Source organism: Clarias gariepinus, chromosome 21, assembly GCF_024256425.1.
Source record: "Clarias gariepinus isolate MV-2021 ecotype Netherlands chromosome 21, CGAR_prim_01v2, whole genome shotgun sequence".
Classification (NCBI taxonomy): domain Eukaryota; kingdom Metazoa; phylum Chordata; class Actinopteri; order Siluriformes; family Clariidae; genus Clarias; species Clarias gariepinus.
In genome coordinates this window covers 2,493,224-2,516,849 of record NC_071120.1, presented here as the reverse complement: position 1 = coordinate 2,516,849, position 23,626 = coordinate 2,493,224, and the positions used below count along the sequence as shown (strand labels likewise).

The window sequence follows — 23,626 nt, the reverse complement described above, 5'->3', positions numbered from 1 at the left end:
TAACAGAATTCCCTGCTTAGTGTTATAGTCGGCTATGTAACGTTGTTTACCCTCCTCGTCCGTAACCTCCGATGGATATCCGCTTGCCTCTTGTTTACTTTTTAAAAAAGTTTTAATGTAACCCTTAAAAAGGTCGGCACTCTTCTCATTAAAGTGCCATACCTCGGTGATCTCAGCTATTACATAACCCTTGTCTAAGGCTAGAGTAAACTCTGGCGTTACCCAGACCCCTGTCAATGCGCGTTCCTCGTCAGTGTGTGTGCATGAACCTCGCTGGAAATTCAGGTCGGCGCATGTACGACAGAGAGTAAAAACCAAACGGCCTTGCGCCGATCTATAAGGTAAAACAGGGAAAAATAAACCTCTTGGCGGATAAACTCGAGCTCTTATTAATCCGAAATATTCGCGGGGGTTTCCGAAATCCTTAAAGATTATTTCAGGATGACCCATCGGATAAGTGAATGAATAATTTACATAGGGGTAGAGGGACGTCACGTCTACATACCTCACGCTTTCAGAGGGACCCGTCGTGTAACGCAATCTTACGGGGCAGGTCCGGCCACCGTACAGCGCATCGCGGGGGGAGAGCGGCTGAGGGGGATTAAAGCTTTTAAGAAAACTCTGCAGACCTTGATGGGTCTGTTTCATCTCGACCCACGTATGCTCTCTTATAACTACGAGTTTCACCCCGTGCGTATGTTGTAAGCGCCGCAGTTTCCCCTCACTCTCCTCGTTTATGCATTCGTATGTTTTACCCGTTAAAGGATTAACGTCTTGTGGAGAAAAGCATTGCGTACAGCCGTGATAAAAACAACCCTGGAATTCATAAACTGTCGGCACATCGTTTACCACGGAGTAACCATCTACAAAATACCGCCCCAGCTTCTTTTCGCCCGTGTTCAGAGCATGTTGGATAAATATATTTTCGCTGAACATTACCCATTCTAACCATTGAATACCAGCATCCGAATATCGTTTATACTGTTTCCTGTAATCGTCGGGGGAAGGTATAGCGATTGTGCGTTCTCGTAGGAAATGAGTGCAGAAAACAGACATACAGGCCGACGCTATGGTGGCTGACTTAAAGGGATCGACCCCGGCCTCTTCTACAAACTCTTTTCTAAACTTTGAGCAAGCCATCCTGAGTATTTCGGTATCGTTCCTGCAATAATACCTGGCTTCCTCCCTAAAATTGAAAGTCCCCTCACACACGGTGCTATACCATGTCAGAAACTCGCTTCTGTGTTTCTCGGTCATCTGATCGACGCCGTAATATTCGGGGCCAGGGTAAGCACCTACATAGGTCAGATTCCCCTCGGAGCTGAAACGATGTGGAAAATAGCCTTTAACCTTTTCGGAAAAACCCAGGGCTTTTGGAAGCTGCGAGAGAGGGAATGGGAGAAAAGACGCGGAATCGATAAATTTATGTTTATAATCGGGCTCTGTGAATAGAATCACTTTACTCCCCTGCATAACGATCTCTGGTTTTATGCCAAGGTCGATCATTGCGTTGATTATAATGTACCCGTCGAATCCTTTTGAATTATGAGCGACAAAGATGGCTCGGGTGTAGCAGGGCCTCCTGAAGCGCAGAATCGTAAAACACGATTTTCCTTGTGTAACGTATATCGATGAGCATAGGGAGTATGTAACACTGGTGCCGGTCTGCTTCTGAAATAAACTCTGTTTTCTGACCGCAAATCTGACACTTGAAGCCTGGACATTCGTGAGGTTTTGAAGGTTTAGTTAAACTCACAGAATACAATCTTTTACACGTTAAGCATTTCTTGACCGTGTCACATTGACTCGCGTAGACACCGGCTCTCGGATGCCAATTTTTCTCCTTATACATGGTTAAGCAGTAAAGAGAGCGACAGGATCTATTGCACTCATGACACGTTATATATTCCGGTTCGTGATGGCTGCACCCCGAATCCAGACACACGTCAATGACCTTCACACATGTGCGACAGAGCGTTTTCGTAGCCCTTGTAGCAGAAATCGCAGACCTTACGCACACCTAGAAAAGCTGCGAAATTTTTTATACCGTAGTAATAATTCTCAAAGAGAAATAAGAACAACGTGGTGGATTTTTGAGGGGTAGAAGTATGGAAATTAGCCAGTGTCTCTCTCTCATCGGTTCTGTAAAACACTACAATTTTACAATCCAACACACGTTCGAATTTAGGTATGTCTGAAAAAGATACGGGGTATGCTCAGACAATCCCGCTTTTATCTGAATCTCCCGACCGAGCGTTTCGGCTGCAGCATCAGTGATCTCGGGTTGAATCAAATGAGCTAGGTTGATGGCGAAACATAACTGATCGGACGGATTTTCTACTAAATAGAGCAATCTCTGCTTCTTTTTAAGGATTTCACAGTCCAACGTTTTTTTTAACAACCTCTTCCCCCCGCCCCGATGATTTCTAACAATCTGAACAACAAGCTCTAGGGTCTTATCGCATAACAACGACATGTTAGATTGAACTAAGCGGTCTAGTAAATCCTGGAAAACCGACAGATCGGCTCCTTCTGAGACTTGTAGCATGGAAGAGAGACCGTTTCTCAGACTCTCGCCTCTTAACTCTAGCTGTATCACGTCTCCCTCCTGAGCGTATGAAAGCGCTTTATTGACTATGTCAAACACGCCACCCATCACGTCCCCGTAAAAAGAGCCGTAATCTGCTACCTCGTTCTGTGGCAAATTTAATAACTGTCTTATTTCTATATTATTAAATCGTGACCTCGTCACCACCCGGGGTTCGTCTGAGGCAGTCTCCGATGGGTTATTAGTGCTACTTTGATTATTAGAGCATGGGGGATCAGCGGGGGGTTCTACTATCGAGGTGTCGAGATCGTCACCTCCTCTTCCTATTTGCTCTGTTTCGAGCCTCCGGATAATGTCTACCGTTGAGTTTACGGAATGAGAAGGGGGAGAAACAGAACAGGGGTGATCCGTGGAAGCTTCCTGCATAAGATTGTTTATGCTTGCCAAATGAAGTAACGTGTTTTCTATTTGCGCGAGTCGTGAAGCTAAAGACTTGGGCGCGTTATCTGATAATAATTGGTGATGTGCGTGATCTGGTGATGTCTGTGATTGGTGATGTTGTACGTCCTCATTTACAGACTCGGGCTGTCGGAGGGATTTTAGCTGGTTTATTAATGACTGATATTCTATTCGCTGCTGATGATTCGTTGTAGAGGTTACCTCGTCATCTTTCGAGCCGCGTAAACCGTTTGTTAACTGTAGTAGCGCAGCTTCTATTTCAGAAAGCTGAAATGTCAGAGACTCTTTATCTGTTTCATTGTTTATAGAGTTTGTGTTATGAGTATTTACAGAGTCTGGACGGTGAAGGGATAATATCTAATTTATTAACACTTGATATTGTTGCTGATCCGCAGCGTCGGTGTTAGGAACCGATGGAACGTTTATTGATAGTGTGTGTAACTCTGGTTGGGAACCCCGTGAATCAGACAAAGACGACGTCAAAGAGTGTTGGTTATCATTATTTACTAGCTCATTTTCCATATCTAACATTTCTGTAAAGTCAATGGTAGCAACATCAACATCATCAACATTTACATGAAAGGCCATACTTTTCAACACAGTTTAAACACAAAAATAAAAAACACCCTGGTACAGAAAAAAAAAATCAACGGAGAAGCGAGTGCAAAGTTGCGCTAAACGTAATACCGATTGCCCAGAGAACCTCTTTCCTCGGAGGCTGGTGATAACGGCGATACGGTGCTGAAACGCTCCTGTAGCTCAATCTTCTTCTTCTTCTTCGTCGAATATGACTCTCTGTGTAGGAATATCAGAAGCGCAAGAAATTAGGTTGTGGAATTTTTTTTTTTTCTACTCCTGTGATAAAGATACAGCCCCTGGGGGGAAAAACTCACCGTGTGATGATGAGGATGAAGAGGGCGAAGCCGAAGTTCTCAGACGACGACTTGGTCGGGATCTTTCGCTTAACCCCTCTTGTTCACCTCGAGCTTGAAGAGGAAGCGCACCCGGCTGCTCAGATTGTTCCGGCAAGGAGCTGCTTTTAGCCCCGTTCAAGGTTTGCTCGGAGGCCTCCGCTCCTCCTGCTGTAGACCCGTTCAAAGTTTGCTCGGGGGCTTCCGCTCCCCCTGATGTTGTCACCTCTAAGGGTTCGGGCTCAAGGACGCTCATCAGCTCAACGTCTTCTACTACCAATGAAGGAAAAAAGAAAAAAAAAGAGTAACCTTTTTTTTTTCAATGCATCAACATAAAAATAAAATAAATAAACGAGTAGAAAATAACCCACCGTAACTAGGATCAGATTGCCTCTGTAGATGAGGCGGACCAGACGTTTTATCGGATATTCCGTCAGCAGCAGTTTCTGAAACATCATATAGGTTAATATTTTAGGTTAATATATATATATATATATATATATATATATATATATATATATATATTTCCCCTCTAAATCACGGTAAACTCACCGATAACCTTAGGCGTAGATCGCGACGGCTCCGTTGTTTTAAAAAATTAACGTTTCTAATTCTAAAAAAAAAGTGAAACTCAGTTTAGCTACAACAACAATTTCTCTAGAAGGTAAAAAAAAATATATATATATATATATACACAAATACATAAGAGAAAAAAAAAAACTCACCGTCTTGCCAGGTGGCTTCTGATACAACGTCGTAAGAATCAATAGTCAGGTTGTTTACTGCGGAGTTTAAAACGAATTCTTTTTTTTTAAAAAAAAAGGACAACATAAAACTAGTGTAGATAAATAACATTTGAATCTAGTCTCTACCTGGAGCCATAGCGAAGACGCGAGAAGCGAAGACACGTTGTTGTGCAGACCCACGGAGAAATGCCAGAGTTTTTTTGCGGCTTCACTCAATTGTAGTTTTTTTTTATACAACCTCATAGCACACCCCCGAGAACATAAAACATAAACGGTCATAAAATAAACGTCAAGAACTTTCGCGCTACCCTGTTATTTCTTTAACATACAAGTCTACCCAATGGCCATAATCGCTCCCTAGAGATCGATCATAACATAGTGGTTGTTAACACTAACGGTGAAAGTTTTTTCTTAAAGTTATAAAAAATACCATGTTTTATATATATATTTTTATTTTTATTTATTTTATTTTATTTATTTTTTACTCTAGTTTTGACTTATAAGTATAGGTAAAAAAAAAAACAGTTAGGCCTACAACCCATCTCCTTAGAGCGACGCCCTGCTAACCATCAGAGCCTTTCTGTCCCATTAGGTCGTAAGACATTTTACATTGATATTTCACGGACCCTGGCTCGCTTCTCTTTCTCTTATTAGTATTTTATTTCAGACACCTTCTTTAGCTCTAATTGTTTTAAAAAGTTGTAAAACTATTTTTTTTATTAGTGAAAAAACATAAGCTTTTAGATGAACGTTAGAGAAACTTACTTTAAAAAAAAAAATTAAAAAAAGAGGAGGCGGAGTTTCGTCACGCACAGATCCGGCCAATCGCAGCTTCTGAAGGGAAGGCCATTTCGTTTCGTTCAGTCGCTCGACAAACTCAGCGCTCATTCTGTACCAGACGAGACAACGCTGATCACGCCTCGCATGCGTATAACATCGGACAAGCTCACGCCGCAATAGTTTTTCCTTCTCAAAGGTTCAGGGCTCTCACCCTCCGGTAACGCTTATTCTTCTTCTTTTTTTTAAAAAAGTAACTTAAAAAAAAAAGTAACAAGTTCTATTGGCCTCAGTCATTTAAAGTGATGCACGTTTTTTCTTATCACACTGAATAAACGTTTCCATGTTCTCCCGTTGGTAATAAATACACTTCCCCGTCTTAATAGTTAAGCACAAACATCTTGAAATGAGTTCACACACTAAGCATGTTGTTTCAAAAAATAAAACAAAAACACACTGAACAAATTCTTACAAAAAGTAAATGAAAAAAACATATATGAAATAAATGAAATAAACGATGATTAAATAAATGAGTAAATACGTACATAAATAAAAATAAATGAAATAAGTGAATGTCTAGGAATGCTTAGGTGAAACACCCCCACCCCTCCCTGCACATTCCTAGGGTCATAAAAAAAATCCCAAAGGGGCAATAAAACTGTCAACTCTCGTTTTGACGAAAGGTTGTTAGGATATATTTTTGGTGGGCCCCTGTACGGTAATAGCTCGGCTCTCCGATGTCATCTACCGGGTGCGGTTGGCGGGGCGGGTACGAGTTTTGCTCCACCGGGACCGTCTTGCGCCTCACCAGCCGCACGCCGATGAAACATCGAACTTTGTAGAGGCCGGACCGCCTCAGGACTATGTTCGCGTTTATCCCTCACCTGCCAAAGGACGCCTGCGTTCCCACCGCCAGCGCCGACCGCTCCATGCCTCCGAAACAAAGTTCGTCGTGGTGACCGGGGACGGTCACAGCTCGGGTGGGGGCAGTGTGGCGTGGGCAGGGCGGCGGCTGACGACCAGCATGCCTTGCGGGGATGTCGGTGTGTTCACCATGATGGGGAAAGGTGTTTGGGTTAGTGACTTCGGCCCTGTTGCGTGTGTGTTGAGGGTGTGACGTGTGAAATGTGCTCCATTTCAGGCTGACGCTGAATTGGATGTAGGCTCCTGAGTGAAGGTGCTGTTCATTCCATACCTGCTGTGTGCCTAATAAAGTACTCCCAGCCATTGCATTGGGCAGCAAAAAGCTCACTCGTCTCTCCAGCATTCTTTCCGGCGTAAAAACGCTACAATATAAATTAAAAGTAGTCTGATATAGGTCTCAATCTATTTTAGGAGCTAAACATTTTTTGCATTATTTACAGTAGCATCCTAGTTAGTGAGTTAGTGACTGAGTGTGACCAAGCCTTCTTTACCTTTTAAGAAACAGACAGACCAGAATTAATAAGTTAATGTTTAGGTGACATTTAAGCCAAAATTGAAAGCATTGAAAACTAATCTGGTGACATCTGGTGGTAAAAAGTAATTATTACAACCATAAACTAAAGGCTATAAGTCAAGAGACAGCTTTATAAAGTAAATACAGGCACTTCACCACAAGGTGCAAACCACTCATTTTTACTTCCAAACCACTATGGAAGCAAATTGGCATTATAATATTTAAATTATATCAGCCTTTCAAAAAACACATTTTGAAATTTAATCACTGTTAAATTGTTAGTTGTGAAATGTAAATACTACTGAATTTGACTTTAAAAAGCAATATATTTGATATATAATATCTTCAGAGCACATAAATATCTCTAATACGTATTTAAACATTAATAATAGAAAGGTTATGGAGAGATGTGTTGGCAGCAGTGTCAAGCATCTACTACAATAGTATCTACTACTAAGAAACAAAAAAAAGGCCCATTATGCTGTCACTTCATCTTACTACAAATGAATATATAAAACAACATGCAATAAATCATAACACTGATGGTGTAGTGTTACAAGCATCAGGAAAACATGTAACCCCCACGCAAAAACAACGTATCTTTGTTTAAAAATTTATACTGATGGTATGTTAGTCACTGCATATGATCTCCAATTGATTTATTCAGCATGACTTTTCTGTTTTTAACCCTCATGTTGTGTTCTGGTCAAATGTGACCGATTTACATGTTTCATCTCTCAAAAAAGTGCAGTTAATTACATCTGGTTGTCATAAGGTTCATATAAACACATACATTTAAAAATAAATAATTCTATAAAAATTTGTGTGTTTTATGGAACATTTATACACCCATGGTGTTCCCGGTCAAAAATAACTGGTTATTAGAAATTAATATGTAAGACTATCTTCTATCAAAGGATGCAGGCTGCTTGTCAGTACCGCATATTATAAAAACTACAGCAGGGGGCAGAGCTTTTTTTTACAAAGCCCCAAAGTTATGAAATAATCTTCCAAATAGTATTCGGGACTCAGACACAGAGCCCTTATGTCTGTGTTTCCTTCTGTCTCTCCCTTTTAGTTATGATGTCATAGTTAGTCCTGCCGGAGTCTCTGCTTGCACTCTACAGTTAATATACATTCACATTATACATTATGTGACTGTGACCATACCTAACTGTTATATCTCAGTGATCCAGTTTCCTCTGCCCTACGGACCTGTCTGACCCATACTGGTGTCCCGCTTCTGCTTGGCGATTTCGTCACATGGATGCCCTGTGTGTCTCTCTGGGATGTGTCTGGGGACGGGTTCTCTCTACCATGAAGACGGTTCTGGCCTCGACTGGTGTTGTTTCTCTAAGGACTTGACTTGGCTGCAGTTGCTCGATAGTCTACCTGGGTCTTCAATAACTACCTGGACTCCATATTAACATCAATTTACATCAACTTTTATAGCTGAACTGCCTGCCACCTAACACACAGTATGAATGCAGATCAATTCCTGCTTTCTGTTTCCCCCAGATGAGGATGTGTTTCCTGTTGAGTCCAGTTGCTCTCAAGGTTTCTTTTTGGCTTTCATGTCAACCCTTACAGGAACCTATTAATAATATAATTTTTACCCCACGGGAACCACGCTTGTTGAAAAAACAAACTGCAACATTTCTTAAATCATAACTTTCATCCAGCTCTGGAATATAAATCTTTTTTTGTGGCCTTACAGTTCAGTCTTTATGAGCATGATGCCCAAGAGATATACTGCATGTAAAGCTGTGGAATTATATTTGACTGGAAGACTGTCCTGATGAGACACTGATGAGGAAAAAGACCCAGCTGAAGTTGTGGTTTCCTTTTAGTCAAAAAATGCAAATTTCCCCACCTGAGAAAAGAGGTTGGCTTCCAAGTGAAAATGTGATCAGGATGTGATACTCCACATCCTGCATGGATGGACATCACATCAGTCCTGTTTGAAATTTTCCTCACAGACTTTTCAATATCATTGAAGCATTGGAATATAATGACTTTGTAGTTTGGAGGGCAAAAACTACAAGAGGAGACTGGGAGCCCAAGAGGAGCCCATCATTCAGGGGTGCCGGCACCTTTCATGAACGCCATCCTCTGCTGCATTGGTGAGTAACATCCACTATAACCAAAGAAGGAGGAGACAAAAGAACGAGGTGCCAACTTTGTACACCAACAGATAAAAAACAAGCTTTGTGTGCGGCAGATATTGTTTATATATTTGCAAAGAACATGTACCGACCTTAGTATATTACCCAACATGCTCATGAGGGAACAAAACTGAGGACCATTATGATAACAGTAGGCTTTTTAGAGCTACATGAGAAAATTGTCAATGTGTTCATACTGTACAGTGTTTATTACAAGTATAGGTATATTGTGTATATTTGAGCTTTTGTTTTTAACAAATACATCCAACTGGTCAGTTTTGCCAGATAGCACAAAAGTGGTTATTCTGTGCCACAGAAAATTTAACTGGTTTAAAAAAAAATGACTCTCATAGTACTCTACGATGATCAGCAGAGGTGTGGACTCGAGTCATGTGACTTGGACTCGAGTCAGACTCGAGTCATGAATTTGATGACTTTAGACTCGACTTGACAAAATATAAAAAGACTTGCAACTCGACTTGGACTTTACCATAAATAACTCGGACTTTCACTTGGACTTGCGCCTATTGACTTGTAAAGACTTGCTACTTCCCATAAAAAGCCCAAAGATAAAAAGTATGTTAACACGGTCCGCTCTATCTCTGTTTATGAGTCTGTGCGCGTGTGTGTGACAGAGCGCATGCGCGCATTCGGCACGACATCCAATCACAGTACCGTAGATTCTTTTGATTCGACAGCGTCCAACACGTGACAACAACGTGAACGCGCCAGTTCGCGAAATAATACCGAAGGTAGCTTCGTTTGGCTATAAGACATTGTCTATATGCCCGGACCACTGAGCTTCTACAGAACGCAGTAAAGGCCAAAAAGGACATTGTTAGCGTTTTTTAATCCTTTGATGAACTCTAGCCATCAGGATGTGTTTCCCTTGTTATCTTGGACATATTTAGAATGATGAACCTCGGCTGAGTCACTTGTAGGCTGTAAACATGTCTACCACCTACCATAGCACAAACACCCCCCTTCTCTGCAAGGAATAAATCGAGGGCCATTCTATACCGTGGTCAGTCGAAGAGCAGTTAATTCCCCTTTAATACCTTCTAGGGTTACAGCAATATTAGTGGCATTAACAAAAGAAGCTAACCTGTAATGTGATACCTCAATCTGATTCCATAACTGAGTCACACCATACTGAGGGAAAAAAGCATGCCAAAATTTAACTGCCTTAATCTGTAACTGATGATCAGGGGGAGGGAATGGATCACTATCTCGCTTAAGGCGAGCATGATGTTGGGTTCCACGTGGGTTTCGTGCGACCAGTGTAAAAGAGTTCAAAGTATAAAGCAGTAAGGATATTTAAAATCGGGCAAGGTGAAGACCTGGAAAGCAGTGACGAGAGCTCTTTTCCTCGTGCTGAAGCGGAGGAGGCTAATATCTAAAGGTAAGTGAATAGTCACAAGGGTTTGAGAAATTATGATCATAGTGCATCAGTCTGCACCACCAGTCAGACCCGGTTTGATTTAAAAATAAGCTATGTGTTAGGTTAGAGTTAATATACTGAGTACCATTTCGACAGTAGGAACTCTTGCAGCTACTAAGAGAGCTGATTCATTACCAGGTAGGGGTCTCAGTGACGTCTGTCCTACAGCAGAAGGGAAATGTTGGCACACATAACAAGATTCATTGGTATATTGCTTAGCGGTCTAATTAGCGAATCGCCAAAAAACATTATCATGTGGAATGAGGTTGCACTATGTACAACAATCCCTTGTTCAAGATTAGGAGGACAAAAAGAAACTTCATCCTTAGGCAGGAGAGGCTTCCACTCTACTCCTAGTGCTGTTCTACAAACTCTACAGGATGGAGTGTGACCTAAAGAATACACAGAAATACAACAGGTTGAGTGCAAACTCATAAATAACTACTAGTGGTGAACTATTGCCTTTCTTGACGATACAGTGTTCAGAGTGCGGGCACGCCCAATCTGCACTCGTCCCACCTTACGAGGCACTAAGACACCACCAGAAATGCTACACTAATAGCATAAGTAAAGTCGTTCAGTGGCAACCCCAGACGATCCCTCTGTGTCACATCACTCTCTCTATGTCACATCACGGGTTGGACATCACTGCAGCACGTCTTTAGTCTAGGAAACAAAAATCACAGAGACAGAAAGATAATAATACACACGCATTTATTCATCTTTTGGTCTCACGCCGACAGGACATCTCTTCAGCCTAGTAGCATGGATCCACTGTGGAAAAAGATCAGTTAAGACAGCAGTACGAGTAATTGCGATTATTTCTGCTGGTCCGTCATATTTACAATCTCCCAGTTTTCTGGGGGTCAAAGATTTTACCAGAACAGTATCTCCCACATTAAAAGGAAGGAGGGTTTTGTTGAGGGTATTGGAGTCACATCAGCAATTTGTTCATAATGTTAAGTTTGAGTATTTATTAGAGCAGCAGAATATTCAGTAATATGTACATCAAGATCAGTTGTTCCTAACGCGGGTTTACCTTTCCTCCATGGCACGGGAAAAGGTCTGCCAAATATAATTTCATGTGGGGACATGTGCACGTCTTTTCTTGGTGTCATTCTTATTTCAGCTAGAACAGCAGGTAACAGATCAACCCAGTTTTTACTCCCCATAGTTTGCATTGCTTTAGTCAATTTTTCTTTCAGTGTCCTATTTGTTCTTTCTACTATACCTGGTGACTGTGGATGATAACAAATGTGAAAATACCAGGACAGTGAAAGATATTTACACAAATTCTGTGTTACCTGAGATGTAAAAGGTGTTTTCGGCGGCGTGGTCCTCTCCGCACACATTTGTTAGATCTTATAATCTGGATGTTCATGCCACTCCGGGCTCACAGGTCCTCGAGTCAGCTTCCCAGATATAGTTCTGAGACCTTCTCGGCCTTGTGCGCACACGCTACACAACCTTGGGGTCCAGACACTTGCAGTGCGGCAGTGTTGGTATTCTCGTTCCCATAGCGTTTTCACGCAGCATCGAGTGAAGCCTTTGAAAGCGAACGTCTCGGGTTACTTTGCTGTAACCCTGTTCCCTGAAAAGGCAGGAACGAGATGCTGCGTCCCAATGCCGCACTGCCTACGTGACTGGACGTCCGTTCAGACAAATCAATCTGAGGAATGTTTCCGGTTCACTCCTATTTATAACCTGCAGGTGCGTCTCATCAGATGACGTCACCCGACCGAGGTTATATAAGCCAAAATTTGGCGTGTTTGATACACACATGCTTCTCAACCGGCAACATGACAAGATGTTCCCATAGCGTTTTCACGCAGCATCTCGTTCCCGCCTTTTCAGGGGACAGGGTTACAGCAAAATAACCCGAGACGTTTTTACTCCCCATGGTTTGCATTACTTTAGTTAATTTTTCTTTCAGTGTCCTATTTGTTCTTTCTACTATACCTGATGACTGTGAATAATAAGGAATGTAAAAATACCAGGACAGTGAAAGATATCTACACAAATTCTGTGTTACCTGAGATGTAAAAGGTGTTCCTTTATCTGAGTCAATAGCATGAGGCACGCCATAACAAGGTATTATTTCTTTCGCTAAGACTCGGGTCACCACCTTTGCATTCTCACGAGCACACGGGAAAGCTTTCACCCACCTAGAAAACTTGTCGACCAAAACCAGAAGATATTTGAATGTGCCACATGCAGGCATATGTGTAAAATCAATTTGCCCCTCTGCAAACGGGGCAGTAGGTAATGGAAGACTTTCATGTTTACCTAAACTCTTTGTCACATTATTCTGAGCACACACCAAACATCTAGATATTAATGAATGAATTGTTCCAAGCATGTTGGCTATACAAAAGAGTTTTTTCATATCTTCATTAACCCCCCTTCGCGCGATGTGTAACACCGTGGAACTCGCGCACGAGGAACGAAAGACAATGAGTTGGCAGGCACAAACGACCATCAGCACAATACCATAAATTATCAGAAGCAAGGTAGGCACCTTGAGCTTGCCAAAAAGAGGAATCATTTGGCGTGGCTGAAGCTTGCAAAGACCATAAATCTACATCAGGAATCAAAGAGCTAGCAAGTAAGGATGTATTGATCAAATCAGAATCAGAGTAAGTCTGTTTTTGAGCTGCTTTTTTAGCAATACAATCAGCTAGCGAATTACCTCGCACTTCCGTAGAGTCACCAGAAGAATGAGCCTTAGTTTTTACAATAGCGAGAGTACTAGGTGGATGGCATGCATCTATCAAATTCTGAACTAGAGAAGAATGAGAAATTGGCTTACCCTCAGCAGAACGAAAACCCCTGGATTGCGGCCAAAGTCATGAGCGATACCTAAAGCGTAACGAGAATCAATGTATATAGTGACATCTTTTCCCTCAGAAAGAACACACACATGAGTTAGAGCAAAAAGTTCAGCTGCCTGAGCAGATGAGAAAGGGAGAGAGTAAGCTTCAATGGTTATATCTGGCAATGCACACACAGCATAACCACAGAGAAATTTCCCATCATACGGTTTTGAACAGGAACCATCTACAAACTGAGTGTCACCAATTGGTAATGGAGTGGAAGACAGATCAGGGCGTATACTAGTGGAGTGAATGATATCTGAACAGCAGTCATGATCTGTATCTATCTGTCGTCCTGTGCATTGATCAAGCGTGCCAGGGCATATCCAAGGGTGTCAAAAGAAGAGGTGGATTTTATCTCTAAGTTACTTGTAGAACAAAGGACAATCTCATACCCAGACCGTCTCTGACCGTCATATGTTGTGTTTGAAGGTTCTGTAGCACTTGTTTAACCTGATGTGGAGAATACAAAATGAAAGGATGAGAGAGAACAATCTTCTCAGCATCTTGTACCATCATCGCACAGGCGGCCACAGCCCTGAGACAGGCAGGCAAACCTTGTGCCACAGCATCTAAAGTTTTAGATAAGAAAGCACATGGTCTCATCATCCCCCCCCCCTTTCTTCTGTGCCAATACAGCAGAAGCGGTGCCCCCGTGCTCACACGCATATAGATGGAACGTTTTCTGATAGTTAGGCAGGCCCAGTGCTGGAGCGGAACATAGGGCCTTTTTTAGTTCCTTGTATGCCTCAATCATGTCAGCAGTCCATGTCAGAGGTTGTTGGAGCGGATCGTTGTGTGAGATGACTGTTCTGATGCGTTTATCATGAAATGAGCAGTCAGGAATCCACTGACAACAGTAGTTGATCAGTCCCAGGAAAGACATGAGAGCATGTTTAGTGCTGAGACGTTTAGTGTTGAGAATAACCTGGATTCGTTCCTTTAAAAGCCTTCTTTGGCCTTGGGAGAGCTCAAAACCCAGGTATTTTACAGTGTCTCTGCAAAACTGTAATTTAGTCTTTGATACCTTGAAACCCTTCTGTGCCAGGTGTTTCAGAAAACAAATGGTGGCTTCTTCGTAGACAGCAGGCGAAGCGGCGGACACCAGTAGATCATCCGCGTAAGATAGGACAACAGAATCAGTGGGGAGAGTTAGATCACCAAATGCATCTCTTACTACAGCTGATAAAACAGCCGGTGAGTCAACACAGCCCTGAGGAAGACAAGACCAGGTGAACTGACACCCCCTGTGGGTGAAGGCGAACAATGGCTGTGTCTGCTCTTCCACAGGAACACTGAAGAAGGCAGAGCAAAGGTCAATAACAGAAAAATGCGAATGATGACAAGGTATAGAAGAAACAATGGACAGCACATCAGGCACAACAGGTGCTACAGGGATAATTATGTCATTTATTTTTCTCAGATCTTGTGTAAATCTCCACGTACCATCAGGTTTCGTTACTGGATTAACAGGTGTGTTATAAGAACTTACACATGGTTTAACAACACCCTGCTTGAGCAGTGAGCTTAAAATCTCATCTATTCCTGAAGCCTTGGCCTCGGAGAGTGGATATTGTTTGATGTACACAGGTTGCAAGTGTTTTAATTTAGCTTTATAAGGCACACAGTGAACTAACCCCACCTCATCCTTATGTTCAGCCCACAGACTGCTTGGCACACATTCAAGGGCAGGAGGAAGAGAGCTGTTCTGTGAAAAAAGGGAAACAATTATTTACACGCATATTTGTAAGGTGGGAAAAAGGAACTGAATCAGGCACTTCAACAGTGAGTTTCGCTCCAGAAAAAGTCATGGACATGTGTATGCAAACGAAACGATGAGAAAGATGAATTCCCTTATCTAAAGGACATGTTACAGTCAACTGAGGAGTAAAATAATTCCGTTGAGCAACCCCTTCAATTCCCACAGAGCTGATACTTTTATTCGAGAGTGGCCCCTCGTAATTATGACCCAAAGACGACATTGTGGCTCCCGTATCAACCAAGAAAGAGAATACGGAACCATCTTTACATAATTCTATAAAGGGCAACTCATTTACCTGAGCTGAGTCATTTTGTCCACTATGTCCCTCATCTCGGGCCTTCGTGTGACATTCACAAGCCCAATGACCTTCTTTATAACAATAATAACAATAACCAGATCTACGGGGTACACTCTGACCCATGCCACTTGTTTGTTTTCTAAAATACCATCTCCTTCTAGTGTTCTTACACGCTCACCTAACTTTTTAATAGTCATTGTAGAACGATCTGACAATTGAAACTTTAAAATTTTCACGATTTCTGGTCGACAATTATTCAAGAAGGTGGTAAGGAAAAGTGGGTTAGGGTTTTTTTCAGGGAGGGGCATACCACCCAAAAGGTGGTAGTAACAAGAAGTGCATGCATGCTACATGATACTTGGTACTTGCTTATTTTCCAAGTCAAAATTTATTTAAAACCTTTTACGCGTCTTGTGGAACACTCGGAAACCAGAAACCGCGTTACTCACAATCCGAGATTTCACTGTACTTTAAAGTGGTCCACTTTGGTGACCCCTTGCCAGGAGCAGCTGGGAGGCTAAGGACAAAAACAAGATTACATTAAAGTCTCCTCCAATTCCAAAAGAATTTGGAAATTTATTTAACCAGTGTGTTTTCTCTAATAATACCTGTATGTTTTCTGATATGGAATTATATCCATATACAGATGATAAAGACAGCCTTGTTGAGCTTCACAAGCTAAAAAAAAAAAATGTTGTGTTGGGTCAGTGTCCATATGTAGACCAGTGAATTTGTTTGCAGAGACACAACAACTGCTGATTTCTCAGGGCAGTGAAAGTGTTGCACACTACCGCTCAAAAGTTTGGGATCACTTGCAAATTATTATGTTTTTTTTTTGTGATTTATTTTCTATATACTACAACTATACTGGGGATTTAAAAACTATGAAATAACACATGAAATTAGGTAATTAGTAACAGCAACAACAACAGTCAGTTGTTATTATAAGACATGAAGGTCAGCTGTTCTGGAACAGTTCTTACAAGAACAGTAATGTGTCGAGTGTATTTGGAAAACCCATCAAACACCATGATGAAACTGTCTCTCATGAAGACCTTCTCAGTAAAGGGAATCTCTCTTGGTTCTTGTAGCAAAGTGGATGATGTTGGCTTTTGGTTTGGGAGTCATTTGTGTTGGTTTTCCCCTGCGATGTGATATGTCAATAGCTTCAGATATCTTTTCCATCTTATCTGGAAGAATCCTCTTACAGAGTTCTATGCCCCCTCCACTTTTTTTATTTAGTTTTTTTTTTTTTTTTACATTTTTTGGACCCTTTCATCTTGAGTCAGTTTCCAGCTCATATACAGTGGGGGAAATAAGTATTTGATCCCCTACAGATTTTCTAAGTTTGCCCACTTACAAAAAAATGAAGGGTCTATAATTTTTATCATAGGTTAATGGTAAAGGATTGAGACAGAATATCAACCAAAAATCCAGAAAAAGCACATGATACAAATGTTATGAATTAAGTTGCATTTCAATGAGGGAAATAAGTATTTGATCCCCTACCAACCAACAATAATTCTGCCTCTCACAGACTGGTTATGTGCTCTTGTGGTACACATATTAATTTAAGAAAGTGCTCCTAACAACAATGTGGTGTGTATATAAAAGCTACCTGTCCACAAAATCTCTATCTTCCATTTAAACCTCACCACCATCGACAAGACCAAATAGCTGTCAAAGCAAGTCAGGAACAAGATTTTAGACTAGCACAAGGCTGGAATGGGCTACAAGACCATCAGCTACTGTAGAAGCTTGGTGAGAAGAAGACAACTGTTATAGTGATTATTTACAAATGGAAAAAATACAAAGTAACCATTAATAACCCTATATGCAAAATTTCACCTCATGGAGTAAGAATAATCATGAGAAAAATGAGGGACCAGCTCAGGACTACACGGGAGGAGCTTGTGAATGATCTCAAGGCAGTTGGGAGCTCAATCACCAAACAAACCATTGGTAACCCAATACGCCTGCATGGATCGAATTCAGTCTTCAGACCTTAATCCAATAGAAAATTCACAAAGAGAGCTGTAGCTTCGAGTTGCCAAGCAACAGGCAAGAAACCTTAAACATTTAGAGAAAATCTGTCAAGAATAGTGGATAAAAATGCATCCCAAGATGTGTTCAAATCTGGTAAACAACTACAAGAAACATCTTCCCACTGTGCTTTCCAGCAAGGGTTTCTCTACCAAGTACTAAATTATGTTTTGCTTGTGGATCAAATACTTATTTCCCTCATTGAAATGCAACTTAATTCATAACATTTGTATCATGTGCTTTTTCTGGATTTTTGGTTCATATTTTGTCTCAATCCTTTACCATAAACCTATGATAAGAATTATAGACCCTTCATTTCTTTGTAGGTGGGCAAACTTGGAATCAAATACTTATTTCCCCCACTGTATATGCAGCACTGTCTTCTGTTCTCAGCAACAAAGCCACTCTTACATTGTCTTGAGCAGAATTTCCGGTTTATTATATTATCCATCCAACACGTCCAGTCTTTCCAGTCCCTGTCAGTGAGAAGGAGCCCTGTAACACGATCCTGCCACCACCATGCTTCACTACAGATACAGAATTTATCAGTGTTAATTAAAAGAAGTGTTAATTTGTTTTTCACATGTAAATTTTAGACTAATAGAGTTTAGTTCTCACAGCCTGAGTGTGCTTATGGTTTTAATCACAACCTGAAGTAAGTACAGGGGGTGGGGGTTGCACAATGAAACTAAAACACAGTTTTGCTTAAAATATTGCAATGCACAGAACATTATGGGTGACATATTAGAGTTCTAAAGAAGACAAATTGTTGGTGCGCGACTCGCTGGCGTATCTGTGAACAAGACAGCAAGTCTTTGTGATGTATCAGGAGCCAGGGTAATGTCAGAAAAACATAAAACCACAGCTGCCCAACTCACTGCAGAATTAAATGTGCACCTCAACTCTCCTGTTTCCACCAAAACTGTTCGTCTGGAGCTCCACAGGGTCAATATGGCCAGGCTGCTATAGCCAAACCTTTGTTCACTCGTGCCAATGCCAAACGTCAGTTTCAATGGTGACAGCAGTGAAAATCTTGGGCTGTGGAAAATATGAAACATGTATTGTTCTCTGATGAGTCCACCTTCACTGTCCTTTCCACATCCGGGAGAATTACGGTGTGGAGAAGCCCCAAAGAAGCGCATCACCCAGACTGTTGTATGCCCAGAGTGAAGCATGGGGGTGGATCAGTGATCATTTGGGCTGCAATATCATGGCATACCCGAGGGCCAATACTTGTGCTAAATGGGCGCGTCACTGTCAAGGACTACCGAACCATTCTGGAGCACCATGTGAACCCAATGGTTCAAACATTGTGTCCTGAAGGCGGTGCCGTGTATCAGGATGATAATGCACCAATACACACAGCAAGACTGGTGACAGAGTGGTTTGATGAACATGAGCGTGAAGTTGAACATCTTCCATGGCCTGCACAGTCACCAGATCTAACTATTATTGAGGCACTTTGGGGTGTTTTGGAGAAGGGGTGTCAGGAACCGTTTTTCTCCACCAGCATCACATAGTGACCTATTCACTATTCTGCAAGAAGAATAGCTCAAAATCCCTCTGGCCAGCATGCAGGACTTGTTTCTGTCATTCTTAAGATGAATTGTTTCAGTTTCATTGTCCAACCCCTGTAAGTACAATAGGTGGTTGGGGTTTATTGAGAAGGCCTAAGTGCTGCAGTGCTGTAGAGATGTTCATCTTTCTAGCACATTCTCCTTTCTTTAAAAGAACATCTGGCCATTTTGTAATACCTCTGATTGATGTACGTATCTGCATGAAGTAAGTGCATACACAACAATGTTTATTTAGGTGGTATGTATTAAATAGCTATGTGAATTAACATCCCAATGAATTGCAGGACCACATGATGTAAAATAAAATGTGATCCATTAGACCAGGCCACCTTCTTTTATTGCTCCATGATCCAGTTCTGAGGCTCACATCCCCATAACTAGTTACTTTTAGCCAATTTGTGCTACAGTAGCTGAGCTGTGGGATCAGACCAGACAGGCAAGCCTTTGTTTCCTGCATGCATCAATGTGCCTTGGGAGCTCATGATCTTATGTACTTTTGCAGACCAGGAACACCGCACAAGAGCTGCAGATATTGAGGAGTTGCTCTGACCCAGTCATCTAGCCATCACAATTTGTCCCTTGTTGATCAGATTCTTACACTTGCTCATTTTTTCTGCTTTAAACACATCAACTTAAAAAAAGATATGTGAAAAAGAAAAAGTTAGAATAAAGCACAAAGTACCAGTAATATTATTCTGTTTAAAATGCATGAATACATGAAGTCTACAGCATGCTCAGGTAAATACAACCCAAATCCCAGAAATGTTGGGACATTTTCTTAATTTTAATAAGATGAAAACTAAAAGACATTTAAATCACATGAGCCAATATTCTACTTACAATAGAAAATAGAGAACATAAATGTTTAAATGGAGAAACTGTACACTTTTATCCACCTGAAAAAGCAGGAACGTTGGGAAAGTTTCAGCTGGGAGAACATCAAGCAACTAATTAAGTTATTAGACATCAGGTCTGCAACATGATTAGCTATAAAAGAGATGTCTTAGATGGGCAGAGCCTCTCCAATCTGTGAAAGAGTGCATAAAAAGATGGAATGTGGAATACTTTAAAAACAACGTTCATCGACTTCGACGACTTTGTAAATCTGATCATCTACAGTGCATAAAATCATCAAAAGATTTAGAGAAACTGGAGAAATCTTTGTGCATAAGGGACGAGGGCTTTGTTAGATACCCGTGGTCTACAGGGCCTTAGATGACACAAGTAAGCACTGTTGTGTCCTGTGACCCAAGGCTGATTTAAAATGGACTGTTTCAAAGTGGAAAAGTGTTATATGGTCAGACGAGTCCAAATTTGATGTTCTTGTTGGAAATCCTGGATGCCGTGTCCCTCGGGCCAGGGGCATTTCTAGGATTTTCAGTTAAGGGGGCTCAGCCCCTATTATATGTTTAACACATATTTGTCTTGTTCAGAATCAGTACTCAAATGAGTCTTCTTGATCACACACGCTGCTTACCGTATAAACCTTTTTCTATGTACAGGTATAATCAGAAAAATATAACCAGAAACAGCATATAACTTTAAACTTACATTGATTAACAATATAAACAACACACCTACAGTGGTGTGAAAAACTATTTGCCCCCTTCCTGATTTCTTATTCTTTTGCATGTTTGTCACACAAAATGTTTCTGATCATCAAACACATTTAACTATTAGACAAAGATAACACAAGTGAACACAAAATGCAATTTTTAAATGATGGTTTTTATTATTTAGGGAGGAAAAAAATCCAAACCTACATGGCCCTGTGTGAAAAAGTAATTGCCCCCTGAACCTAATAACTGGTTGGGCCACCCTTAGCAGCAATAACTGCAATCAAGCGTTTGCGATAACTTGCAACGAATCTTTTACAGCGCTCTGGAGGAATTTTGGCCCACTCATCTTTGCAGAATTGTTGTAATTCAGCTTTATTTGAGGGTTTTCTAGCATGAACCGCCTCTTAAGGTCATGCCACAACATCTCAATAGGATTCAGGTCAGGACTTTGACTAGGCCACTCCAAAGTCTTCATTTTGTTTTTCTTCAGCCATTCAGAGGTGGATTTGCTGGTGTGTTTTGGGTCATTGTCCTGCTGCAGCACCCAAGATTGCTTCAGCTTGAGTTGACTAACAGATGGCCTTGATGTTCTTTTTGCTTAAAAGTGGTTTGCGCCTTGGAAATCTGCCATGCAGGCCGTTTTTGCCCAGTCTCTTTCTTATGGTGGAGTCGTGAACACTGACCTTAATTGAGGCAAGTGAGGCCTGCAGTTCTAGATGTTGTCCTGGGGTCTTTTGTGGCCTCTCGGATGAGTTGTCTCTGCGCTCTTGGGGTAATTTTGGTCAGCCAGTCCACTCCTGGGAAGGTTCACCACTGTTCCATGTTTTTGCCATTTGTGGATAATGGCTCTCACTGTGGTTCGCTGGAGTCCCAAAGCTTTAGAAATGGCTTTATAACCTTTACCAGACTGATAGATCTCAATTACTTTTGTTCTCATTTGTTCCTGAATTTCTTTGGATCTTGGCATGATGTCTAGATTTTAAGGTGCTTTTGGTGTACTTCTCTGTGTCAGGTAGCTCCTATTTAAGTGATTTCTTGATTGAAACAGGTGTGGCAGTAATCAGGCCTGGGGGTGACTACAGAAATTAAACTCAGGAGTGATAAACCACAGTTAAGTTATTTTTTAACAAGGGGGGCAATCACTTTTTCACACAGGGCCATGTAGGTTTGGATTTTTTTTCTCCCTAAATAATATAAACCCTTATTTAAAAACTTAAATTTGTGTTCAATTATATTATCTTTGACTAATAGTTAACGGTTTTTGATGAGCAGAAACATTTAAGTGTGACAAACATGCAAAAGAATAAGAAATCAGGAAGGGGGCAAATAGTTTTTCACACCACTGTATGAGGCTGGACAATGGAATAAATTGTGTGGGTGCCAATAATGTCAAACATTTATCTGTTCATTCTTTGACAATACTGCTGCTTTTTGTTGGAAACTGGCAGACATAAAAAATGTGAAAAATAGTGTCTGATGCAATGACTTCAATCAATGTTGGGAAACCAGTGTTAATGTTCCTGAGAGGCTGCGCTTTCAGAGAACTAACTGTAGAACTGAACAGAGAACTGGAGATGGAAGGGTTTTATAACTCACATGGGAGTAGGTCTCCAAATAAGCAGCAGGTAAGAATAGAACATGTTTTTTTCATTTGACTTGAAAAACCTTCCATCTACAGTCAAATATAAATATTAAAACTTTGATCATCATGTTATCTGGTTTAATTTAGTGTTTTAGCTACATAAATTAGACAGTAGGTTCTCTATTCAACCGCTTAACGTATTATAGCTACTAGGCTATTTATTTAAATTTATTAATATAGACAAACATTGTTTTAATGTAATTACACAAAGCATGTTTTTAATATCATTCTTTTTTTGTTTCTATTCATAAAAAAGTAACTTTTTCTAAATCAAAGTGACCAAAACCCTACTCTAAGGCTAATAAATGTATTTCATGATCTGGAATATTATTTAATACAATTAAATAATACTAATATACATTTAAATACTAATATAAATACAAATTAAAAAAAAATATTTTTTTTATCTCTGTAAATCACACTGATATACAGTTAAACCGAGTGCACTGAATGCTGTCTGTCAGTATTTTTAATCATTTATGTGTATAACTCTATGGTAGTTAATGCCATAAGCACTGTGTAATGTTTTATATAGACAGTTAGGTTTTCCAATTAAAACAGCAGCAGCATGATTGTTGTATAAAGTAGACTATAGGTTCAGTGTGTATTAAAGGCTTCATGTTCACTAGAGGAGACAGCTGGTGTGATGAGGGTGAACACAGCGAAGATTTAACTGATTAATCCCTCAGGACATTTTGTAAACTGTATTTATGAGAAAGGACTGAACTGATGCAGATAGAACAATTTATCGAAAAACACACACCTTGTCTTAATCCTCCCTCTGTGATGGTGAATTGAAGAGCCGCTGAAAGACGGGGAGGAGCCGAAGTCTGTCACCGCTTTCATATCAAATTTAAAGGGGACGATGGGCAACCAGCAATGTGTGTGAAGTTTATAGAGAATTTTTAGGGGGGCTGAGTACAAATGTTAGGGAGGCTAAAGCCCCCCTAAGAATGGCCTAGTGACGCCCATGCTCCGGGCTAAAGAGGAGGGAGACCTTCCAGCTATGGAACTCCAAAGTGTTCAAAAATAAATAAATCAATAGGACATGATGAAATAAATAACTCTATGAATAAATAGGACACATATATGTAATATGAGAATGATATTGTGAAATAATGGAACCCATTTTGAAAAAAAAGCTTATTATTGTAAATTATATTGCATTCTGCTATATAAATTTGAACGGCTCTTTGAAAGGAATGGATCGCCAAGATCCGGATCCCTTTAAAGAGCCACAAATCCCATCACTAATGTTCTGGAAGGCACTATGAATGTTAAAAGGTAAATAAAGGTTTTAGATGACGTCCATTACAATAGCATGGCTTCGTAGTAGAAGAGTCCTGGTGCTGAATTGGCCTGCAGTCCAGATCTTTCACTTGTAGAG

General features: G+C 40.8%; 1 protein-coding gene across 1 annotated transcript in view; it reads left to right on the top strand.

Annotated features, from left to right (window-relative positions):
* The window catches only part of LOC128509189 (BOLA class I histocompatibility antigen, alpha chain BL3-7-like), a 138,867-nt gene that overhangs the window by 79,486 nt on the left and 35,755 nt on the right, over positions 1 to 23,626 (top strand). The gene's annotated exons all lie outside the window — the stretch shown is intronic.